The 10,290-nt window shown below is 33.4% G+C and overlaps 1 long non-coding RNA gene across 1 annotated transcript; it reads right to left on the bottom strand.

Annotated features, from left to right (window-relative positions):
• Positions 1-1,571: 1,571 nt before the first annotated feature.
• Positions 1,572-3,379, bottom strand: LOC115996950. Its single transcript, XR_004093674.1, has 2 exons — positions 3,001-3,379; positions 1,572-2,921 (listed from the first exon to the last, which is right to left on the bottom strand). It is a non-coding gene; the product is annotated as an uncharacterized LOC115996950 (long non-coding RNA).
• Between the last annotated feature and the right edge of the window lie 6,911 nt (positions 3,380-10,290).

The following is a 10,290-nucleotide window of genomic DNA, read 5'->3' as shown; positions in this document are numbered from 1 at the left end:
AAGTTTTTTTTCCAAAAGGTTAAATCCCCAACTCTGAGGGTTCCCCACACTCCGACAGTGTATATGGAAAGATGTAAATTAGAGAAGTTGTTTGTCTTCTCAAACTTCACCAATGTAATCAACTGAGTTGTCTATGCGAGCGAGGTTCACTTATCCAGAACTAAAAAATACACTGACATCCAAATATTTGGGGCCTACAATTAAAACTTAAATAATACTTAAATAATAATGATGTTGTGAAGAAATTTATGTGATTCTTAAATGATGATGATGATGTGAAGAAATTTATGTGATTCTTAAATTGCACGTCAAATCCACCTCAAGATTGCCGACGCGTTTAATCCATTTTTTGTTATCTTTTTCATAATTTTCTCTTTTATTTTTCAGTAGGGGTGTGTTTGAAAACCTGAAAAAATAATGTCTGAAAATTATTTTTCGAATTTTCAGTGTTTAGTTACATGAGAAAAATGAAAGTCAATAAAAAATATGAGTGCAGTCAATGAAATATAGAGATGATTTTTTGAAAAATGACTTTCCCATTTTTTGAGACAAGACTTTCTCAATAAAATAGGTCTTGAGATCCCATGATCCCATCAATATCAATCATATTAAAATAATTAAAATTTAATAAATTAATATCAAACATTTGCATTTTATAAATTATCATTCATGTGGGAGTGTTAATCGGGACACCAGATGCCACTTGACCACAAGGTCTTTGGCTTGTGCAAATCATATTAAAAATTATAACATAACATCATTTTTTTTTAAATAGTATGTATCAAAATATTTACTGTTAAACTCTATAAATAACATTTTACAAATATTTAAGTATGTTTAAATATTATAGTCTCTATTTAATACATAAATCTAAAGTATCAAATTATTTTTAGAGTTAGATATTATAATTTTTCCAAAACACAAATCTTTGGGATTTTCCACTAAAGTTTTAAACATTTTGATATAATTGTTACAAATTATAAATGTTTGAATTTTTTCACCAATAAACCTACTTTAGATAAAATTACGTATATTTTTGTATTTGAAAAACAAGAAAAAAATGCTTTCTAAATTTTGTTATTAAGTTGAAAAAATAGAAAATATATATTTCAAATTGAAAGAAAATGAAAAACAATGCTAAAGAAATATGTTTTCTATTTTTCTTTTTAATCTATGTAATTCAACAACCTGTTGGTAGACATCTTTATATATATATATATATATATAGTAGAGTTTAGGTGGCCGCGTCTTCCCGTACTGTTTACACCACTCAATGTTAAGAAATGCACCACACAAATATGCACTATTAGGTACACATCACCAAAAAACACACCATTAGGTATAAAAAAAAAAACACCACACAGTATTCAAAAGGAGTTATGAGGTGTTTGTATGCATTTTCATTGTGGTGTGGTGCGTTTTTTAACATTAAGTAGTGCATTTCTTAACATTGAGTGGTGTAAACCGCACGGGAATGCGCGACCACATTTGAATAGAAATATATATATATATATATATATATTTCACAATGTTGTGCAGGGAAAACACATGGAATCAATGGCATTGCTATGTATACAAAGTGAACAAATTTATATTCATTTCAAGATAGCATTACCATATACAATCTAACATTTCTTTCCTTTATAAGAATTGAACCACCTACCACAATTGTCCCATCCTTGCTCATCTATATGGGAAAACAAACTACTTCCCTTGGCATAGAAGAAAACAAATATCAAAATGATGCCTTGAACCAGATCTCAGTTGCTTTCATCACCTCTCCAGTTCTTCAATTGTTATACAATGGACCAGGGTTTATATTACATTATGTCTTTAGTTAACACATTCTGTACCTACAGTTAAATGTACATGTAAACAAATAATTTGATAATTGCTGACACATAATATGATAACTATAGGCACAAACTTTCAATTGTAGGTACAAAATGTGTCAACTACAATACAGAATCTGAAGGTTGTTTTCGGACCAGCAATGCCCTTGGGAGGGGCCAAGATCAGAGCCGCCCCAAATGGGGCCAAAAAAGAGGTGGTGGTGATGGTAGTGGACTTCTTAGAGTGGCCATGTTAGCTCTTTGCCCCAGTAGATCTCTATATGATATGCCTGCAAAAATTTGGACACAATGACCACAGACTGAAGAATTGTATAGAAACTCAATGAACTGCGAGAGAGGACTCAAGTAGGCAAGAAATCAAGGTAAACCATTTCCAGAGTGTAGATTTTCCAACTGGCAAAAATAACTTCATGGTAGCAGAAAATATATAATGGATACCGATAAATTCTAATAGCTTCTTGAAATAAGCTTATTGTTTATAAGTCGTTTTCATCAGGTTCAGAATAAGTTCAATATGTGACCGAACACTGTCCAATAATTGAGAAACATAAAATCATACCTATAAGTTACCAACACAGCTCATTTACCATGAAAATGTCCATACAGATAATGATAAGAACATGCTGCCTACAATCATCTGTGTGAATAAAAATGTCCAAATGACTTCTAACATTAGTAGTGTTCTTTGTCAATGGCACGTATAGGTTAAACCACATGCCCTGTTGATCATTTAGGTCTAAACTCATATCTACAACAATCCAATCTGAAAACTCTAACATGTATTAAACCTTTGAGTAAAAAAACATGTTAAAAATGAATCATTCCTCGAGCGGACAACTAAATCAATTTTACCATCTTGACCCTATCAACTAAATCACAGTCCAGAAACAGGCTGCCTGTCCGTCCAGTTAGTTTTTCCCATCAACTTATCCCATACAGATCAAAACTCAATGGGTCCTTGGGGGTAAAATCGTACGAGTAAACATCATTGAACATAAACATGTGAAGAGATTTGCAATAGGAACATGTTCCCTTATGATTTCACACCCTTAAGGAGCATCTGCAAAGCTTTAGACAAGGAAAAGTAAGTTTCAAGACACAGAAAGGAGCCAAAGCTAAAAAGAAGATATGGACCCATGTTACCCACCACTAGTTAGAGGAAACATAGCCTCAGAATATGGGTTTAAAGATCACAAGGGGAATATGAAAATTTTCTATATGTCTGATTGGTTCAAAACTAAATGAGTAAGAACAGAAAAGCAAGGAGAATGTAGCTGGCAGTCATTCTCCCCACAAGCCATAACCTTTCTGGGCAAGCGTGAAGATGAATAATTTGTGTTACTCCAAAATCTCTCCCTAGAATTCAAAAATGAGATTCCCCAATTATATTTGTGGTAGCTTATCAGGAGGAATCAATTGTATAACCAAAGAGGAGAAATTAAATCAATTTTAAATCTTCAGCAGCTCATGAGTAATTCATAGAGAAATATAGAAATGCAAAAGAGAAAAGTAACCAGGGTAGGAATTCAAACCTTTATTGGCTATGAAGAAACCTAAATAAAAAACCAAAAGCATAAGCGCATGTGCAACCAAAGAAACATTCGGCCTTTGCTTAACAAGAAAAATCTGCAAATGAGAGTTGAGTATTTCTGGGAATTTCAAAAGCTACCCCTGAGTTTAAGCTAATTACAGTTGGCGCACTCGTTCGGAGTTTAGCAGTTTGCAGACGAAAATGGGTGGGGCTGCTCAGGGCGACCTGTCGTGGGCTGTGTAGGCACAGCCTGTTTTGCAGCAATAATGACCATATGGCGGCTCATGGGCCGTGTTGTTACTTTTTTCCGCCTATTTTTGAATAATGAGAATTATGATAAGAGCATCTACATTGGTGCATATTGAGGAGATAATATGCCACATTGAGGAGTGAGGTGAGGGAGAGAGAAGGAAGGAGTTACTCTTACAAATGAAGAGATAATGTAGAGGAGTGGGACCCACTCTAATTAACACCACAAGTGACGTGGCTGTCACTTTATGCGCCCAGCTGGCGCGTCAGGCTGACAATGCTATTTTTTATTTTTTAAATCAAATTTTTTTTTTCCTCTCATCCCACTTTCTCTTTCCTAATCACACTTACAAAAACTCCTCAATAACTGCGAATTATCCCCACTAATAAGAATGCTCTAAGATCAAACGGTCAAACCTATCATGAAGAAGAAGAAAGTATTCAAAATCATTCAATCACAAAGAATCACAAGGTTCGAAACTTGACAATAACAATATAAAAATTATACTTAAAATAAATAAATTCTTTGTACACATCAACATTTGATCATGCCTATTGAGCTATTAAGTTACAAGATTTACATCATCCAAATTAAGGCGTGCATTTTGGTTTGTGTTATTTGAATCGAGTCGAAACCAAACCGCCAATTAAGTTTTAGATTATTATTAAAAACCGTTTGTCAAAAGCTCTGTTCGCTAGCACTCTAGCGAGTTTGCTAGTTTCACATTTCATTATTTGTTTATGGTCGTTGAATTCATGTCATGTCAAACCGACTCGGTGCGTGGAAGAGAGGTCACCACAGAAACTTATAGTTAGCGCTGATTCTTTTGTAAAATGAGAGTTACTATTTGAAGAACATTAAAGAAACAAAAGAAGGAAAGAAGAGGAGGGTGTATAGAGGTTGTTCTAAGGGATGATCCGTTGGGACATTTGTTGGCCTGTTGTAGAGATTATTAGGAAATTCTAAGATTATTCTATGATATCTCTCACATTTGAACTATTGGTAATATGTATTATCTCACTCTTTGTAGTACAAGCAAATTCTGATTTGTTATATATGGCTATCTTTGTAGAGCTTATTATATGCACCAAGGGACATGAAAACATTAACAGCATGTTTGGTTTGCGGAATAAGCCTAAAATGTCCTAGCATTTTCGATAATATGCATATTTCTTTGTTTAGTAATGTTTTTTATTGACAGGAACAATGTTCTTGGAAATAATAGCTATTACTAGACCCCTCTTGGTATCAACATATTCCTGAGCGACAATTTTCTTATTTACTACTTTACCCTTAATTAAACTCAAAATATGTTTAGATCACAACACTCTAAATCAAATTTATTTTTATATATTGTTTCTGTGGTAAATGTATATGACGTTTAATTTTTGTATATTCATAATAAATAATTTATCGATGTTCGTGGGCAAATAAAACTAAGCAGTGTATCATGAAATTTGCAGCAATCGGTTCACACAACACCATTTTTCAAGGGATTATCATACAGTAAATTGATCCAACAATAAAGAATACACTCATAAATTAATTTCCTTTTCTAAACATGCACATCAATAATGGTACTTATGATTGCAGCAAACCATAAAAAGGAAAAAGAAGAAAAAGAATTGCTTATGCCAAAATGTTACTGTCGAATAAATTCATTGCTGCTAACAAAAGAATTACATTGCCCAATGTACTTGTTGCTGAGCCAAACAATTTTCTGAAGCCACCAATCGGAATTGAAGCATTCAACCTAGAAATTTCCACGCTACCACCGGAACTCGTCGTACCTACGAACACTGACCAGAAATTGAAATATAAACTGCTACTACGCTACAAGAGATTTAATCATATTAGAATTTGTAGGAAGAATGGTTGTAGAGCTTCTATTCTGCTTAGGATAATCACATCACATTTTATAGTAATATTAGGACTCTTGAATATCTGATCATTTGTTGCAGAAAAACTCCTTGAAATAAGGAGAAACACTCGTCTCAAACCAACTTCCTCAAATAACGCAGGAAAACCCACGTGCTTATCATGCCGAGGGGGCGAAACTTGTCTTTTCCTTCATCTATAAATAACGCATTTATTGATGAGAGAGGGGACTTTTAGATTGTAACTAAATGACAACCAATTAGCTCGGAGCTTTATAGGCCCACTGTCGATCACCTGAGCTAAGTCCTAGAACTGATCGATTACTCATCCTTGTATCCGGTTCTAAACCTTATTAATAACACTACGGTTTGACACATTGTATAAGTTCTATTCCTTACCTATTCCATTCCCTATGGAATAACATTCTTATTCCCTCCAAATTTATTCCGTGAACCAAACATGTTGTAAGCACTTTGAAATAAAATATTTATTTCAAACTTGATGAACATTAGTGTACAAAATTTGTTATAATTTCGGCAAATTATTGTGTGAACATGTACCAATATACATTTTTTTGGGTAAATTTACAGGGTCTTTCTCCGTCCTTTTAATGGTCCGAGTCCACCCACGTTTGCTGGCCCAAGGGGAATCGTCGCTTGTGGGAATCGAACCCGTGTTCTCCTGAAATTCTTCCCCACAAAGAGAGCTCAGTTGTCACTTGAGCTACCCCATTGGGTTATAGTATACATTTTTAATATACTAAAAGTAATTATCTGATACTCCGTAATATATAAAAATCATGTACTTTCAATAATGTACTTTATGTATACAAATAATGTATTTTTCATATATTAAAAATGTACTTTTTATTTATTTATGTAGACTTAATTGCGCTTTTGTCCTTGAGATTGGCAAAAATGGTTAAATTAGACCTTAAATTATATGTTCGAGTCAATGTCACTTCGAATCTATTTTGGATCAAGGTAGTGATATGAGGACTTCAAGTAATAGATTTTGTTAAATGATTATATGTATATTTGATGTGTTTTAGGTTGTTATGTCACTTTTTTTAATCGATGACCTGCTTTGGTGTTTAATTAGTATTGATATGAGCCCACCTATGTAATTTTGGTGTCATTTTGGCCCCATAATAAATACTCCATAATATTAAATATGCGGACAAAGTTCAAGCCCATAGGGGCGGCTATTAGCCTATTACAGTGCTCAAATATGGAAGGGGAAATGTTTGAGGCAAAGAAAAGTCTCCACTGATGTTTAAAATGATGATGTCTGACTTATGGCAGTACTTAAAAAAAAAAAAACAAAAAACAAAAAAACAAAAAACCTTATGGCAACCTTCTATTTATAACATGAGAGAGTTGGTTGCTCACCCAAAAAAAAAAAAAAAAAAAAAAAAAAAANAAAAAAAAAAAAAAAAAAAAAAAAGAAACATCGAAAGTCTCGTAGGGCTAGTTCAATTGGTTTAATTGATTATCCTAAAGCCTTGCTCCAATAGCAATGTGGGGGTTCGAACTCCACAAACAATTTAGGTGATCGTTGTGAGACCTTAACCTTTCAGATGTGATAAAGACTCTTACGCGCAGAATGTAAATGCAAGGGGTAAGAACTTGGGAACTGATAGAGCGACTTGCGAAACTCAAAGCACTCAACGTGTGTAACTAAAGAGTGGCCTTAGAGCATCCTTATCAATGGAGTTTTTTCGAGGTTATTGAGGAGTTTTTGTAAGTGTGATTAGGAAAGAGAAAATGAGAGGGGATGAAAAAAAAACAAATCTGGTTTAAAAAAATAAAAAAATAATCAAATGTCAGGCGCGCCTAACACGCGGGCGCATTAGTGCGTTCCACGCACAAAATTTTAATAACATGTGGACCCCATTTTCTAAAATAACCCATGAACTTGTAGAAGCTTTCTCCTCCTCTCTCCTCCCTTCTCTCTTCCCATGTGGCACTTTTTCTGCAATATCCCACCAAATAATTGTTGATAAGGGTGCCCTTAGGGCGATTGCATGGTTCAAGGTTCATTACACAAGGCATAAGGCCCCCACTCCCTTCGACCCTAGGTTTTGTCTTCCCTTTCAACTTTGTACATTCGTCCTGTGAGCTTCGTGTCTTTCTTGTCCAAACCTTTTAGTTTTTCCCCCTTCACAATTTAAACTCCCTTAGTCTTTGCACTCCAACCCCCTTAACTTTCAACCTTTTTTTTTTGTTTTCTTTTTTTCATTTTGATCCCTATCTTTCGAACCCTTCAAAACTTTAGTCCTTAATCGCTAAACTCTTTACCTTTTATCACTTTGCACCCCATCTCTTCAATCCTTAAAAGACTTTAATTTGCTCCTTAGCCCCTCAAACTTTCCACCTTTACCTAATTCATATCATTAACCTTCTTAGCCGCTCAACCTACACCCCTCCTTGACTACTCTTTATGCCTAACATGCTTCCCAAGGCCCTAGTCTAACCTTCTACCCCTAATATCTGCTATTGGATTTCAATCATTTACTCGTGCTCAATTCCTCTATCAATACCAAAAGCATTAAACAAATCAATTAAACAAATAAATATCCAAAAATATTTATTTGATGACAAAATTTGAAACACCTATCATTTTACTAAATAAAGAATTAAAAAGAAAAAAAAACTTGATGATTGTGGCCATATATAATACTTTTGTTTGGTTCAATATCTTTGGAAATATGAGGGAAATCTTTCCATGCATTATCTTGGATAACTCCCTATATATGCTTTCCACAAAACAAGGGGAACAGTGCTCATTTGAGCCAAAATGAACATTCATCACCCCAAGTTTGAATCGTTATATCTTTAATATAATATTTTAATCCAAAAAATGGCATCTTTAGATTTGGCAACACCACAGAAAGCTAAAATGATTTTATATATGTGGTGGTGAGTAAAGGGTGCCTTCTTTTCTTCCCTTTTTTAATATACTAATCCTTCACACCCACCACTTGTTTCATATTTTATGCATTCCTTTTCTTCTTTGGGTAAAATAACGACTTACCCTTTTCGCCACTTGCGATTTGCGAAGAAGAATCATAACCACAATCCCGACACGTGATAGGACCGGAACGTACTAAATAATTTTTGTAGAACATCCACGTGCTTTGAATTTGAGAGGTGGCATGCATGACCGAATGAATGGAAAATTATTAGTTAGGTATGAACAAGTATTCTGATCTAATTTAATGTTTAGTTTATTAGTGAAAAAATTCAAAGCTTTGACAATTAAATTAATAACTTTAGTAATTTAAAGTAGGTTCACGGAATGTAAAATTACTTTAGATAATGATATTATCTCTTTAAAATAACGTAAGTTGTGAGCACTCGCACTGAGATTTGATAAAGACTTATTGACATTATATTCTCGAATCATTTTAAATGTTAAAATTGTGAAAATATAATTATAATTATGACCTTGTGGTCCAGTGGCATCAAACCCTTTTCATTTCTTTTATATAGGAGGTGGTGGGTTCGAGTCTCAATGGAGGATTATAATTATGACATTGAGATATTCTTATTCTCTGGAAGGATTATAATTATGACATTGAGTATTCTTATTATCTGGAATCACGTAGGATCATATCAGTTAAGAATTGATTAATAGACGTGCAAGTTGTAAATATAAGGATTTATGATCATGTTTGAAATTCGGATTATGTTCAAAGTTGACAAATTCTTTATATGTGTATCGATATTTGGTGTTGGTTTTGTCTTTTGCGTCGTTGAATACTATAATTTATATATTTTCATATATTTTGTGGAGTCGGGGGTAGGATTAGAAATTTAACCAATTGGGAGAAGGGTTTAAGGGTCTTTGGTTCATGGAATGTAAAACTACTTTAGATAATAATATCATCTCTTTAAAATAATGTAAGTTGTGAGTACTCACATTGAGATTTGAGAAAGACTTATTGGTATTATATTCTTGAATCATTTTAAATGTTAAATTGTGAAAATATAATTATAATTATGACTTGAAATATTCTTATTATGTAGAATCACCTAACGTTTTTTTATGGATCATATCAGTTAAGAATTGATTAATTGATGTGTAAGGGGTGAATATCAGAATTTATGATCATGTTTGAAATTCGAATTATGTTCAAAGTTGACAAATTCTTTATGTATGTATTGATATTTGATATTGTCTTTTGAGTCATTGAATACTATAATTTATATCTTTTCATATGTGGAGTCGGAGAGTAGGATTGGAGATTTAACGAATTGGGAGAAGGGTTTATGATCACGCTGTGAAGATAAAGTTTTGTCTCAAATTATTTGAGAAAACTATTTATAAAACATTCTTTTTCTGTAATGCACTGTGCCCCAACATTTTAGCTGTCAGGGTAGTTTGAGGAGGTGAATGAGCCACGTATGGTGGGATGGAATAGAAGCAGAAATGAGTGGCTTTGAGACAAGGAAAAGGCTGCCTAGGGTTCATAATTTCTTTAAAAAAATTCAAACAATAAACTATGCAAGAAAACAAAATCATGTTCCTATCATCCCTACCCCACTGCAACAGTGAAAGTCGTCCTCACCTTGTTTTCTTCTCAGCAGGTCATGTATTTCACTATTTTGTGTGGACGTGGAAATGTGTTTCTTTTTACTTTTTCTAATTTTATATCTTTGGGGTTGAGTTTATCTGGAATTATTTATTCAAGAAATATATATTTATGTTTACTGTTAAAGAATAAAACAGTACATGAAGTTTATGAGGCTGTGGTGCCTTCTTGGAATAAAAGC

Source organism: Ipomoea triloba, chromosome 1 (genome assembly GCF_003576645.1).
Source record: "Ipomoea triloba cultivar NCNSP0323 chromosome 1, ASM357664v1".
Lineage (NCBI taxonomy): Eukaryota > Viridiplantae > Streptophyta > Magnoliopsida > Solanales > Convolvulaceae > Ipomoea > Ipomoea triloba.
This window is presented reverse-complemented; position numbering and strand designations above follow the sequence as displayed.